General features: G+C 45.2%; 1 pseudogene; it reads left to right on the plus strand.

Annotated features, from left to right (window-relative positions):
- The first annotated feature begins 6,244 nt into the window (after positions 1 to 6,244).
- LOC135558116 (alpha-N-acetylgalactosaminide alpha-2,6-sialyltransferase 5-like) overlaps positions 6,245 to 16,266 on the plus strand; it is a 95,387-nt pseudogene continuing 85,365 nt past the window's right edge.

Here is a 16,266-nt window from a genome sequence, read left to right on the forward strand (position 1 = left end):
CTCAAGAGAAGACAGGCTATGTGCTCACTGCCCACAAAATGAGGTGGAAACTGAGCTGCACTTCCTAACCTCCTGCCCAATGTATGACCATATTAGAGAGACATATTTCCCTCAGATTACACAGATCCACAAATAATTTGAAAACAAATCCAATTTTGAAAAACATTTGTAATGTCTTTATTGTTTTGAAACTTCTGTATGTGTGATGTTTACTGTTATTTTTTATTGTTTATTTCACTTTATATATTCACTTTATATATTATCCACCTCACTTGCTTTGGCAATGTTAACACATGTTTCCCATGCCAATAAAGCCCTTGAATTGAAATTGAATTGAGAGAATGTAGAGAGAGAGAGACAGAGACAGAGACAGCCAGAGAGAGAGATCACACAGACCCACAAAGAATTGAAAATAAAAGTCTGACATTGATAAAGTGATATCTGATAGGTGAAATAGAACATTGTGAAAACAGGGCAACACGTGTAGCACAAACATTGTAAATACAACCTATGTGATTTTCTGGATTTTTTTTTCCTCATAGTTGAAGTGTACCTACTATGATAAAAATTACAGGCCTCTCATCTTTTTAAGTGGGAGAACTTGCACAATTGGTGGCTGACTAAATATTTTTTTGCCCCACTGTATATCCAAAATGTAAATTTATTTGGAGCGTTTGATCCATAAAAACATCGGTTCCAACTTTAGGTATTTTTTTTACGTAAATAATCGATAAAATTTAAGACGGGATGATCTGTTTTCAATACAGGAGGAAAACAAACTGACGCTAACTTTCCGGTCACCCGCCTTTTACAAACAGTACACATGAAGTGACCCTCGTTTTGAACAGGGCTACTTCTTCAGTACACAAAGGAAAAACCTCAACCAATTTATGAAGACTGGTGACATCCAGTGGAAGCGGTAGGAACTGCAAGCAAGTCCCTTAGAAATCTGAATTCCCAATGAAAACACATTGAAAAGAGAGTGACCTCAAAAAAACAATAATCTGAATGGTTTGTCCTCAGGGTTTCGCCTGCTACATAAGTTCTGTTATACTCACAGACATGATTCAAACAGTTTCAGAAACTTCAGAGTGGTTTCTATCCAAATATACTAATAATATGCATATCTATGTTCTGGGGATGAAAAGCAGGCAGTTGAATTTGGGCATGCATTTAATCCGGATTTGAAAATACTGCCCCCCCTGTCACCAAGAAGTTAAATAGTGAGTGGTGCAGCCCATTAGTGTTGGTGTCGAAACCAGACGGCACCATTCGCTTCTGTAGTGATTTTAGAAAATTAAATTAAATCTTGAAGTTTGACGCCTACCCCCTGCCCCGAATTGATGAACTAATAGAACGGCTTGGTACCGTCCGATTTATCAGCTCGACCTGATGAAGGGTTATAGACAGGTGTCCTTAGCTCCCGAGGGAGAAAACTGCTTCCGCCACCCCTGACGGGCTGTTCCACTACAGGAAGCTGCCATTTGGGCTGTACGGAGCCCCCACCACCTTCCAGTGATGGACTGGTTTCTCTGTCCCCATCGCGTGTACCTCGATGATATTGTAATCCATGGGAGTTAGTGGGATACCCATCTAAACCAGGTGAGCGTAATAATGCAGGCCTTACGGGGGCGGGGCTAACAGCTAACCCAAGGAAATGTCTGCTCGGCCTGCAGGAGGCTGAATACCTGGGGTACACGAACAGGAGGAGATGTGTAAAACCCCAGGTAATGAAAGTGGAGATGATTTGGAATTGGCTCCGCCCGGTCACCAAGAAGCAGGTACACACGTTTGTGGGGTTGACTAGATACTACCAGAGATGTATTCCACGCTTTGCTTCCCTAGCCAGCCCCCTGAACGATCTGACCAGGAGCCGTCTTCCCGCCCAGGAAACGGAGAAAGAGAAAGCCCCCTGAACGATCTGACCAGGAGCCGTCTGCCCGCCCAGGAAACGGAGAAAGAGAAAGCCCCCTGAACGATCTGACCAGGAGCCGTCTGCCCGCCCAGGAAACGGAGAAAGAGAAAGCCCCCTGAACGATCTGACCAGGAGCCGTCTGCCCGCCCAGGAAACGGAGAAAGAGAAAGCCCCTGAACGATCTGACCAGGAGCCGTCTGCCCGCCCAGGAGACGGAGAAAGAGAAAGCCCCTGAACGATCTGACCAGGAGCCGTCTGCCCGCCCAGGAGACAGAGAAAGAGAAAGCCCCCTGAACGATCTGACCAGGAGCCGTCTGCCCGCCCAGGAAACGGAGAAAGAGAAAGCCCCCTGAACGATCTGACCAGGAGCCGTCTGCCCGCCCAGGAGACGGAGAAAGAGAAAGCCCCCTGAACGATCTGACCAGGAGCCGTCTGCCCGCCCAGGGGACAGAGAAAGAGAAAGCCCCCTGAACGATCTGACCAGGAGCCGTCTGCCCGCCCAGGGGACAGAGAAAGAGAAAGCCCCCTGAACGATCTGACCAGGAGCCGTCTGCCCGCCCAGGAGACGGAGAAAGAGAAAGCCCCCTGAACGATCTGACCAGGAGCCGTCTGCGCGCCCAGGAGACGGAGAAAGAGAAAGCCCCCTGAACGATCTGACCAGGAGCCGTCTGCCCGCCCAGGGGACAGAGAAAGAGCCTTCCAGGACCTAAAGGGAGCCCTGTGTTCTGGACCCGTGCTGGTGACACCGGACTTCTCCAAACCACTGGTGGTGCAGACCGATGAGTCCAAAACAGGGGTGGGTGCCGTCCTAGCACAGCTACAAGAAGGTGAGGAACACCCAGTCATTAGCTGGAAGCTGTTGCCACGGGAACCAAGACATTCCACTGTGGAGAAAGAATGTCTTGCGATCAAGTAGGCACTGGAGACGCTGAAATATTAGTTATTGGGACGGCACTTCACCCTCGTGACGGACCATGCACCCCTGGTTTGGATGTCACGGAACAAGGACAGTAACACCCGGGTCACCCACTGGTTCCTATCCTTACAGCCCTTTGCTCTCTCTGTCGTCCACAGATCAGGTGTGGCACATGGAAATGCAGATCCCTTCTCCAGGATACTCTAGGGAGCTGGACCGCCCCTCCCGGTCGGAGCTGAGGGTGGGGGGCGGGGTGGGGGTGTATGGCAGACGGCAAGGAGAGGTGAGTGGAGTGGTGATTAACGGAGGATATCTTGCAGCCCGCTGGCTCCACCCCCCGATCCTTATATGGGCTTCCTGCCCCCACGAGGCAAGCCAGTGGATCATTAAGCCGTTGAGTGCTTGGGGATAAAAGAGGAAGCTGCACAAAGAGGGAAAGGACCGAGAGGGAAACGCGTGTTATTGAGAGTGAGAGAAGTGGGAGAACTATCAGTATGATTACCTGTTGTGAACTGGTTGCTGGATCCCCCCCCTTCCCACCATGTGCAAATATGCCTAATAAATTCTCCATTTGCATTCTAATTGTGCTCCCTGTGCGTGTTTGGTTGTTGAACTTGGTGAAGTGGAAACCCCACACCCTTGAGCCTGCTAAAATATATACAGTAAAACTATGATATATTATATCTACTGTAGTACCTGTCTCATATAGATAAATACAGTAAAACTATGATATATTATATCTACTGTAAATCATCTGTCCCATATATATATATATACAGTAAAACTATGATATATTATATCTACTGTAATCACCTGTCTCATATAGATATATACAGTAAAACTATGATATGTTATATCTACTGTAAATCACCTGTCCCATATAGATATATACAGTAAAACTATGATATATTATATCTACTGTAGTACCTGTCCCATATGGATATATACAGTAAAACTATGATATATTATATCTACTGTAATCACCTGTCCCATATGGATATATACAGTAAAACTATGATATGTTATATCTATGGTAGTACCTGTCTCATATAGATATATACATTAAAACTATGATATGTTATATCTATGGTAGTACCTGTCTCATATATATATATACAGTAAAACTATGATATGTTATATCTATGGTAGTACCTGTCTCATATAGATATATACAGTAAAACTATGATACTAACAGTTAGTAACTGGGATAAGATCATAGGTATATCAGGCCTTGAAACAGGTTAGCTGACCTGTCGAGACACCAATCCATCCCCTTGGACAGCAGCAACCAGCGGGAACTCAAAGATCGACCGTCAGTTCAGAGAGAGGACCGTACTCAGCGTGATCTGACAGACAACGGACCCGAATTAGATTCAGAACCACAGACAGCCTGGTGGTTCAGAACCACAGACAGCCCAGTGGAGTGGTTCAGAACCACAGACAGCCCAGTGGTTCAGAACCACAGACAGCCCAGTGGAGTGGGTCAGAACCACAGACGGCCCAGTGGAGTGGTTCAGAACCACAGACAGCCCAGTGGAGTGGTTCAGAACCACAGACAGCCCAGTGGTTCAGAACCACAGACGGCCCAGTGGAGTGGTTCAGAACCACAGACGGCCCAGTGGTTCAGAACCACAGACGGCCCAGTGGAGTGGTTCAGAACCACAGGCCCGGTGGAGTGGTTCAGAACCACAGACAGCCCAGTGGAGTGGTTCAGAACCACAGACAGCCCAGTGGAGTGGTTCAGAACCACAGACAGCCCAGTGGTTCAGAACCACAGACAGCCCAGTGGAGTGGTTCAGAACCACAGACGGCCCAGTGGAGTGGTTCAGAACCACAGACGGCCCAGTGGAGTGGTTCAGAACCACAGACAGCCCAGTGGAGTGGTTCAGAACCACAGACAGCCCGGTGGAGTGGTTCTGAACCACAGACGGCCCGGTGGAGTGGTTCAGAACCACAGACGGCCCGGTGGAGTGGTTCAGAACCACAGACGGCCCGGTGGAGTGGTTCAGAACCACAGACGGCCCAGTGGAGTGGTTCAGAACCACAGACGGCCCAGTGGAGTGGTTCAGAACCACAGACAGCCCAGTGGTTCAGAACCACAGACAGCCCAGTGGTTCAGAACCACAGACAGCCCAGTGGAGTGGTTCAGAACCACAGACAGCCCAGTGGTTCAGAACCACAGACAGCCCAGTGGAGTGGTTCAGAACCACAGACAGCCCAGTGGTTCAGAACCACAGACAGCCCAGTGGTTCAGAACCACAGACAGCTCAGTGGAGTGGTTCAGAACCACATACGGCCCAGTGGAGTGGTTCAGAACCACAGACGGCCCAGTGGAGTGGTTCAGAACCACAGACAGCCCAGTGGAGTGGTTCAGAACCACAGACGGCCCAGTGGAGTGGTTCAGAACCACAGACGGCCCAGTGGAGTGGTTCAGAACCACAGACGGCCCAGTGGAGTGGTTCAGAACCACAGACAGCCCAGTGGAGTGGTTCAGAACCACAGACAGCCCAGTGGAGTGGTTCAGAACCACAGACGGCCCAGTGGAGTGGTTCAGAACCACAGACAGCCCAGTGGAGTGGTTCAGAACCACAGACAGCCCAGTGGTTCAGAACCACAGACAGCCCAGTGGAGTGGTTCAGAACCACAGACAGCCCAGTGGAGTGGTTCCGAACCACAGACGGCCCAGTGGAGTGGTTCAGAACCACAGACAGCCCAGTGGAGTGGTTCAGAACCACAGACAGCCCAGTGGAGTGGTTCAGAACCACAGACAGCCCAGTGGAGTGGTTCTGAACCACAGACGGCCCAGTGGAGTGGTTCTGAACCACACACAGCCCAGTGGTTCAGAACCACAGACAGCCCAGTGGTTCAGAACCACAGACAGCCCAGTGGTTCAGAACCACAGACAGCCCAGTGGTTCAGAACCACAGACAGCCCAGTGGTTCAGAACCACAGACAGCCTGGTGGAGTGGTTCAGAACCACAGACAGCCCAGTGGTTCAGAACCACAGACAGCCTGGTGGAGTGGTTCAGAACCACAGACAGCCCAGTGGTTCAGAACCACAGACAGCCCAGTGGAGTGGTTCAGAACCACAGACAGCCCAGTGGATAGCGCAGATCGGCCGCGGATTTAGCACCAATATCGCGGACAGCACCTTTGACAGCACCTTTGACGGATCAAAATAAACCGAAATATGTCTGTGTGGTTACTGTGGTTACGGTGGCTCTGCACTGTATTCCAGCATCCCTATTGATTACAGATACATTTTGATGCTTGCTTTCTACTTCAGACGTGAACACAGTCAACTTTAAGACCACGCAGTACTCCCACCAGGCAACATCTGTCCCGTCAGCTATGAATCGCGGCACTTGGCTTTCAGTCCATTTCTATACAGGCAGAAGGTGATGTGACTGACACACAGGAGCTGCTAGAAACACAAGAAGAGTCATCCACAACACCATACCGATAATGACGGGGTGACGGTGGTGGGATGCGAGGAGGGGAGAAGATATTATTACGCCGGTATATATTAAACTGATTTATACCATGAGGAAAAGTGGAGCTGCACGTGCAGACAGTGGGAAATAGGACGACACGGTGCTGCAAAATGAAGACACATATGGTAAGAGCTCGTATAACTATGATTGTCGTGGTGTGCCTATTCTTAGGCTAGAACTGCCTGTCTGCACAATTAGTCTCTACGGGAGGCATGTTCCTTCTATCCGCCATGTAGTCTCCTGTAGTTTACTGTTCAGTGCCTGTAACCTAGTGTTCACTAGCTGTTCTCGGCTGAAAAGGAGATTACTGCAGGGCTTTGAACAATACCTAGTGAATTATTAAGAAATATGTTAACATGGAATTTACAGTCAGGTCACTCGTGATACAAGTCGACGACCGGGGCGGCAGGTAATCTAGTGGTTAGAGCGTTGGGCCAGTTACTGAAAGGTTGCTGGATCGAATCCCGAACTGCCAAGGTAAAAATCTGTCGTTTTGCCCCTGAACAAGGCCGTTAACTCACTGTTCCCCGGTACGCCATCGTTGTAGGAAGTAGTTCTTAGACTTGCCGAGTTAAATAAAAGAAATCCATCGATGTCAGAGGACATCGGGCAATTGGCCACTAGAGTTTAGCTTCAAGTAGGTTTCCGTTTTGCAAAACGTATGGCGGATGTGTCTAATCGTATTACCACAGATCAGTGGTTCCCAAACTTTTTATAGTCCCGCACCCCTTCAAACATTCAACCTCCAGCTGCGTATCCCCTCTAGCACCAGGGTCAGCGCACTCTCAAATGTTGTTGTTTTTTGCCATCATTGTAAACCTGCTACACACACTCACTATACGATACATGTATTAAACATAATAGAGTGTGAGTTATCGTCACAACCCGGTTCGTGCGAAGTGACAAAGAGCTCTCATAGGACCCGGGCACAAAACATAATAATAATCAATAATTTTGCTCTTTATTTAACCATCTTACATATACAACCTTAATTTATTGAAAATTGTGAATAACTCACCACAGGTTAATGAGAAGGGTGTGCTTGAAAGGATGCACATAACTCTGTAATGTTGGGTTGTATCGGAAAGAGTCTCAGTCTTAAATAATTTTCCACACAAAGTCAGTGCCTGTATTTAGTTTTCATGCTACCAAGGGCTGAGAATCCCCTCTCACATAGATACGTGGTAAGTGGACTGGAGGCAGGGCATGAAAGGGATAACGAATCCAGTTGTTTGTGTCGTCCGTTTCGGGAAAGTACCTGCGTAATTGCGCACCCTACTCAGTCAGGTGCTTCGCATTATAACATTTTACATTGTCCGTAAGCTTGAGTTCCTTTGCACACAAAAAAAAAATCATACAATGTTGGAAAGACCTGTGTGTTGGAAAGACCTGTGTGTTGGAAAGACCTGTGTAATGCAGGCAGAGAAGAGCTCCAACTTCATATAGCTTCTCATAGCTTAACCAACTTAATCATAGCCTCAATTTTGTCCCGCACATTGAATATAGTTGCGGAAAGCCCCTGTAATCCTAGATTCAGGTCATTCAGGCGAGAAAAACATCACCCAAATGTGTATCCCCGTTGGAAAATATAAATGGACAGTTTGAAAATGTGTAGAAAAAAAAATGTTGAAAAAAACATTTATTTATTACTTTATAAAATGTGAATCACATTTTTATTTGGCCCCCCGACGCATTGCACATACCCCAATTTGGGAATAGCTGCCATAGGTTATAGGTTAAAATCCAGAAACCAAACCGTAACCCTTACCTTAACCAATCAGAGTTAATACCTCGGATTTCATAGTTTGCAAGTTCAAATCCAGCAATGGAAAATAGTTTGAGATGTTTGTTTTGGAAACCTTAACCTTTACCTCAACCATTCAGAATTCATGCCTAAACTTTAAACACTTCGAAATGTGATGTTTGAGAAACATGGATGAACGTTTAATTGTGACGTTTTTAATTTCTAGTTTTAATTAAATGTCTTATTTTCTACATATTAATGTAATGCCTTTTTCAATTGTTCTCTAAAATGCAAAGAGCTGCTATACACTGAGTGTACAAAATATTAGGGACACCTGCTCTTTCCATGACATAAACTGACCAGGTGAATCCAGGTGAAAGCTATGATCCCTTATTGATGTCACTTGTTAAATCCACTTCAATCAGTGTAGATGAAGGGAAGGAGACGGGTTAAAGAAGGATTTTTAAACCTTGAGACAAATCAAATCAAATGTATTTATATAGCCCTTCTTACATCAGCTGATATCTCAAAGTGCTGTACAGAAACCCAGCCTAAAACCCCAAACAGCAAGCAATGCAGGTGTAGAAGCACGTTGGCTAGGAAAAACTCCCTAGAAAGGCCAAAACCTAGGAAGAAACCTAGAGAGGAACCAGGCTATGTGGGGTGGCCAGTCCTCTTCTGGCTGTGCCGGGTAGAGATTATAACAGAACATGGCCAAGATGTTCAAATGTTCATAAATGACCAGCATGGTCGAATAATAATAAGGCAGAACAGTTGAAACTGGAGCAGCAGCACGGCCAGGTGGACTGAGGACAACAAAGAGTCATCATGCCAGGTAGGCCTGAGGCATGGTCCTAGGGCTCAGGTCCTCAGAGAGAGAGAAAGAAAGAAAGAGAGAATTAGAGAGAGCATACTTAAATTCACACAGGACACCGGATAAGACAGGAGAAATACTCCAGATATAACAGACTGACCCTAGCCCCCCGACACATAAACTACTGCAGTATCATAGTCTACTGGTAAATAGCCCACCCATTTTCACCTACCTCATCCCCATACTGTTTTTATTTATTTACTTTTCTGCTCTTTTGCACACCAATATCTCTACCTGTACATGACCATCTGATCATTTATCACTCCAGTGTTAATCTGCAATATTGTAATTATTCGCCCACCTCCTCATGCCTTGTATATAGACTCCCCTTTTTTTCTACTGTGTTATTGACTTGTTAATTGTTTACTCCATGTGTAACTCTGTGTTGTCTGTTCACACTGCTATGCTTTATCTTGGCCAGGTCGCAGTTGCAAATGAGAACTTGTTCTCAACTAGCCTACCTGGTTAAATAAAGGTGAAATAAAAACAAGTATAAATACTGGAGGCTGAGACATAAGATATGGATCCTCCAGAGTGTGAATGGGCAAAGACAAAATGTGCCGTTGATCAGAGTATGGTGCCAGGCACACTGGTTTTAAGTGTGTCAACAACTAAAACGCTGCTGAGTTTTCCTACACAACAGTTTCCTGTGTGTATCAAGAATGGTCCACCACCCAAAAAGACATCCAGGAAACTTGACAACATGGGCCAGCATCCCTGTGGAAAGCTTTCTACACCTTCTACAAGCCCTGACATATTGAGGCTGTTCTGAGGACAACTGGATGCAACTCAATATTTGGAAGGTGTTCCTAATGTTTTGTACACTCAGTGTACATACCTGCTCTGTTGATGACGTTACATTATAAACACATTCTGATTGAACCTTCAACCGTCATAAACTACATGTCATCTGCATACAGCAGACACTTGATTTCAGTGTTGTGTAGTGTGATACCAGGCGCTGCAGATTCTTCTCCTGTTTTGGCCAATTCATTCATGTAGATGTTAAATAGTGTTGGACATATTGGGCAGCCCTGTTTCACTCCACACCCCTGAGAGAAGAAGTTTGTTTGTTTGATGCCAATTTTTATTTGTATTTATTTAAAAAATGTGTATATATATATATATATTTATATATATATACACATTTTTTAAATAAATACAAATAAAAATTGGAATTAAGCTTGAGTTCCTTGTGGATATATATATATATTTTTTTTAACATTTATTTTCTGAGAAGATTTAGCCTTATGGTTGACTTGTTGGTCAGTTAGATCGTGGAGAGTATATATGTGGTCTGTTGTGGTTGACTTGTTGGTCAGTCAGGCCAGTTGAGAACCAGTTCTCATTTACATTTAGCTCTGTCAGGAGGAATGGGACAAAATTCACCCAACATATTGTGGGAAGCTTGTGAAAGCTTCCCCAAAACTTTTGACCCAAGTTTAACAATTTAAAGGCACTGCTACCAAATACTAATTGAGTGTATGTAAACTTCTGACCCACTGGGAATGTGATAAAAGAAATAAAAGCTGAAATAAATCATTCTCTCTACGATTATTCTGACATTTCACATTCTTAAAATAAAGTTGTGATCCTACCTGACCTAAGACGGGGAATTTTTACTAGGATTAAATGTCATGAATTGTGAAAAACTGAGTTTAAGTGTATTTGGCTAAGGTGTATGTAAACTTTGACTTCAACTGTAGGTCTGTAACAGTTTGTGTCTAGAGTCTCTCCCCCTTTGAAGAGGGGGATGACCGCGGCAGCTTTCCAATCTTTGGGAATCTCAGACGATACAAAAGAGAGGTTGAACAGACTGGTAATAGGGGTTGCAACAATTGCAGCGGATCATTTTAGGAAGAGAGGGTCCAGATTGTCTCGCCCAGCTGATTTGTAGGGGTCCAGATTTTGCAGCTCCTTCAGAACATCAGCTATCTGGAATTGGGTGAAGGAGAAATGGGAGGCTTGGGCAAGTTGCTGTGGGGGGTGCAGAGCTGTTGACCGGGGTAGGGGTAGCCAGGTGGAAAGCATGGCCAGCCGTAGAAAAATACTTATTGAAATTCTCGATTGTCGTAGATTTATCTGTGGTAACAGTATTTCCTAACATTTCTGTTTGAAAAAGCTAGCCTTTGCTTTCCTCACTGCCTGTCTATATTGGTTCCTAACTTCCCTGAAAAGTTGCATATCACGGAGGCTATTTGATGATAATGCAGTACACCACAGGATGTGTTTGTGCTGGTCAAGGGCACTCAGGTCTGGATTGAACCAGGGGCAATATCGGTTCCTGGATCAACATTTTTTGAGTGGGGCATGCTTATTTAAGATGGTGAGAAAAGCACTTTTAAAGAACAACCAGGCATCATGTACTTTTTAGTCATTCAGTTTGTGTCATTATTTTGTTTGCCACTTCATGATTGTGTCCCACTTGTTGTTGATTCTTCACAAAATAATACTGTTTTATATCTTTATGTTTGAAGCCTGAAATGTGGCAAAAGATCGCAAAGTTCAAGGGGGCCGAATACTTTCGCAAGGCACTGTATGTACCCAGTAGGTCCCTCAGGTCCTTTGGGGGGCCGAAACTGTGGATATATCTAAAAGAGATCTTAAAACATATTTTTAGCTTTTCTTTTCCTCAGGCTGCTTTTTAGTCATTCAGTTTGTGTCATTATTTTGTTTGCGTTGCATTTCATGACTGAAATGTGATGTATTATTAAAGTATGATTAGATTTGATGGTAAATCTAATGGTGTGAAACCCCATCAGTGGAACCTGGGCTTTTTTTAACTTCACCTTTATTTAACCAGGTAGGCCAGTTGAGAACAAGTTCTCATTTACAATGTGAATCTTCAGGGATCTCAGACGATACGAAAGAGTTGTTGAACAGGCTAGTATTAGGGGTTGCAAAAATTGCGACGGATAATTTTAGAAAGAGAGGGTTCAGATTGTCAAGCCCAGCTGATTTGTAGGGGTCCAGATTTTGCAGCTCCTTCAGAACATCAGCTATCTGGAATTGGGTGAAGGAGAAATGGGGGGCTTGGGCAAGTTGCTGTGGGGGGTGCAGAGCTGTTGACCGGGGTAGGGGTAGCCAGGTGGAAAGCAGGTGGAAAGCATGGCCAGCCGTAGAAAAATACTTATTGAAAATCTCGATTGTCGTAGATTTATCTGTGGTAACAGTGTTTCCTAGTCTCAGCGCAGTGGGCAGCTGGGAGGAGGTGCTCTTATTCTCCATGGACTTTAGAGTGTCCCAGAACTTTCGGAGTTTGTGCTATAGGATGCACATTTCTGTTTGATAAAGCTAGCCTTTGCTTTCCTCACTGCCTGTGTATATTGGTTCCTAACTTCCCTGAAAAGTTGGGTCGATATAGGACTTGTTTTACTGTTTTTACTGTGAATTTAGATAATTTTGTATCAGTTTCTGAGCGGTGTGACGGCTGCGTGGCCCACTGGAATTGAAAGACAGTGAATTATAAGTGAAATAATCTGTCTGTAAACAATTGTTGCACAAAGTAGATGTCCTAACCGATTTGCCAAAACTCTAGTTTGTTAACAAGACATTTGTGGAGTGGTTGAAAAACGAGTTAATGACTCCAACCTAAGTGTATGTAAACTTCCGACTTTACCTGTATGTGGACTTACAGACACACATTATGTTATGGGACTTTTACGACCCTATATAGTGTTTATGTTCAAGTTGTTCAGGGAATCTACACATGAAATACAATCACATTCTATTCCAGAATAAGATTACACTAGGGAATCTCATTGTAGTTCTGTGGGGAACCTATTCCATCAATGATATGCCAAGATTAGCTTCACATTGACCTTTTATTTTATACAATATATATATTTTGGGGGTTAGTACAGAAAGAGAAATCTGAGTGGAAAAGGGAGAGCCAGTATTTCTTGAGATTACTCTAGTCCCTGCGAGGACACAGGGTGTGTGTGTCTGTTGGCACACAGTGTGTGTGTGTGTCTGTTGGCACACAGTGTGTGTGTGTGTCTGTTGGCACACAGGGTGTGTGTATGTGTGTCTGTTGGCACACAGTGTGTGTGTGTGTCTGTTGGCACACAGTGTGTTTGTTTGTGTGTGTTTCTGCGGGGACAATACAACCACTCAGATGTTCCAATGGATACTTAGCAGACCGTAATCTGGGTGATCTGTCAACATCTCTGCTGTGTGTTTGACTGTCTATGTGATTGTGTGTGTGTTCCTCCGGTAGCTCTCTCTCCCTCACTCTCTTACTCTCTCCCTCCCTCTCAATTCAAGGGGCTTTATTGGCATGGGAAACGTGTGTTAACATTGCCAAAACAAGTGAGGTAGATAATATACAAAAGTGAAATAAACAATTAATATTAACAGTAAACATCACACATACAGAAGTTTCAAAACAATAAAGACATTACAAATGTCATATTATATATATACAGTGTTGTAACAATGTACAAATGGTTAAAGTACACAAGGGAAAATAAATAAGCATAAATATGGGTTGTATTTACAATGGTGTTTGTTCTTCACTGGTTGCCCTTTTCTTGTGGCAACAGGTCACAAATCTTGCTGCTCTGATGGCACACTGTGGAATTTCACCCAGTAGATATGGGAGTTTATCAAAATTGGATTTGTTTTCGAATTATTTGTGGATCTGTGTAATCTGAGGGAAATATGTCTCTCTAATATGGTCATACATTGGGCAGGAGGTTAGGAAGTGCAGCTCAGTTTCCACCTCATTTTGTGGGCAGTGAGCACATAGCCTGTCTTCTCTTGAGAGCCATGTCTGCCTACGGCGGCCTTTCTCAATAGCAAGGCTATGCTCACTGAGTCTGTACATAGTCAAAGCTTTCCTTAAGTTTGGGTCAGTCACAGTGGTCAGGTATTCTGCCACTGTGTACTCTCTGTTTAGGGCCAAATAGCATTCTAGTTTGCTCTGTTTTTTTGTTAATTCTTTCCAATGTGTCAAATAATTATCTTTTTGTTTTCTCATGATTTGGTTGGGTTTAATTGTGTTGCTGTCCTGGGGCTCTGTGGGGTGGGTTTGTGTTTGTGAACAGAGCCCCAGGACCAGCTTGCTTAGGGGACTCTTCTCCAGGTTCATCTCTCTGTAGGTGATGGCTTTGTTATGGAAGGTTTGGGAATCGCTTCTTTTTAGGTGGTTATAGAATTTAACGGCTCTTTTCTGGATTTTGATAATTAGTGGGTATCGGCCTAATTCTGCTCTGCATGCATTATTTGGTGTTCTACGTTGTACACGGAGGATATTTTTGCAGAATTCTGCGTGCAGAGTCTCAATTTGTCTCAATTTGGTGTTTGTCCCATTTTGTGAAGTCTTGGTTGGTGAGCGGACCCCAGACCTCACAACCATAAAGGGCAATGGGCTCTATGACTGATTCAAGTATTTTTAGCCAAATCCTAATTGGTATGTTGAAATTTATGTTCCTTTTGGTGGCATAGAATGCCCTTCTTGCCTTGTCTCTCAGATCGTTCACAGCTTTGTGGAAGTTACCTGTGGCGCTGATGTTTAGGCCAAGGTATGTATAGTTTTTTGTGTGCTCTAGGGCAACAGTGTCTAGATGGAATTTGTATTTGTGGTCCTGGTGACTGGACCTTTTTTGGAACACCATTATTTTGGTTTTACTGAGATTTACTGTCAGGGCCCAGGTCTGACAGAATCTGTGCAGAATATCTAGGTGCTGCAGTAGGCCCTCCTTGGTTGGTGACAGAAGCACCAGATCATCAGCAAACAGCAGACATTTGACTTCGGATTCTCGTAGGGTGAGGCCGGTGCTGCAGACTTTTCTTGTGCCTGCGCCAATTCGTTGATATATATGTTGAAGAGGGTGGGGCTTAAGCTGCATCCCTGTCTCACCCCACGACCCTCTGTGAAGAAATTGTGTTTTTTGCCAATTTTAACAGTAACAATTTTATAGGTGTACCTACCGTAGGAGTCCCCTCGAAGCCTACTATTGACTATGTACATACCCAGCGTGGGACAGCTGCAGGAGTTGTGACCCGTTTTTGTTTGTTATGTTGTCATAGTTGTGTCTAGGGGGCATACGGGGGAGGGAATGCTGTCACCTCCAGGGTGTTTGTCCCCCTGTGTGCTGAGGGTGTCAGGTTCTTGTCCGGTTCTGGCATTTAGGTCACCACAGACTAGTACATGTCCCTGGGCCTGGAAATGATTGATTTCCCCCTCCAGGATGGAGAAGCTGTCTTCATTAAAGTATGGGGATTCTAGTGGGGGGATATAGGTGGCACACAGGAGGACATGTTTTGATTAATTTAATGGAGTGAGTTAGGTCTGCTCTATACCAAATTAGCATACCCCCTGAGTCCCTTCCCTGTTTCACACCTGGTAGTTTGGTGGATGGGACTATCAGCTCTCTGTAACCTAGAGGGCAACCAGTGGGTCCATCTCCTCTATACCACCCACCTGGTGGTGTGGTGGATGGGACTACCAGCTCTCTGTAACCTAGAGGGCAACCAGTGGGTCCATCTCCTCTATACCAGGTTTCTTGCAGGATGACAATGTCTGTATTACCTATTTCTTTGTTGAAGTCTGGGTTCCTACTCTTTAGGCCAAAGGCAGATGACCTTAGGCCTTGGATATTCCAGGATGATATAGTGAAGGCTTTTTGTTCCATGAGGTGTCTAATGTTGTTGGTCGTGGTATGGCCTCAGGCCAGTAAGTGTGAGCAGAGCCCCGCTCTGTTGTTTCTCTCTCTCTCTCTCTCTCTCTCTCTCTCTCTCTCTCTCTCTCTCCCTTTCCCTCTCCTCCAGCCCCATGGAATAGCTGTCTTTCTCTCTGTTGTTCCTCCAGCCCCATGGAATAGCTGTCTTTCTCTCTGTTGTTCCTCCAGCCCCATGGAATAGCTGTCTCTCTCTCTGTTGGTCCTCCAGCCCCATGGAATAGCTGTCTCTCTCTCTGTTGTTCCTCCAGCACCATGGAGTTGCTGTGTTTCTCGTCATCACTCTGTGCGCCAGCCTGTTCCTCGTCTACAACGGCGGTTTCCACGGTAGCACCAGTGAGAGCGGGATGGTGGCTGCGGCAGGGGGGTCCAGAGACAGGAGCGATGCCAGGAGAAGCTGGCAGACAGAGCAGCAGCAGAAAGCCTCAGTCAGACCAGCAGTCCTACAGGGATACAGCAGCATCATCGACCACAAGGTAAACACACAGCTGGCCTTTTAATTGGCTCCCAGTTGATGTCTCTAACGCTGTGTTCCTCTCTCTCTCTCTTTCTCTTTCTCTTTCTCTCCTCTCTTTCTCTCTCGCTCTCTTTCTCTCTCTCTCGCTCTCTTTCTCTCTCTCGCTCTCTTTCTCTCTCTCTC

The sequence above is a fragment of the Oncorhynchus masou genome, chromosome 17 (genome assembly GCF_036934945.1).
Source record: "Oncorhynchus masou masou isolate Uvic2021 chromosome 17, UVic_Omas_1.1, whole genome shotgun sequence".
NCBI classification, from domain to species: domain Eukaryota; kingdom Metazoa; phylum Chordata; class Actinopteri; order Salmoniformes; family Salmonidae; genus Oncorhynchus; species Oncorhynchus masou.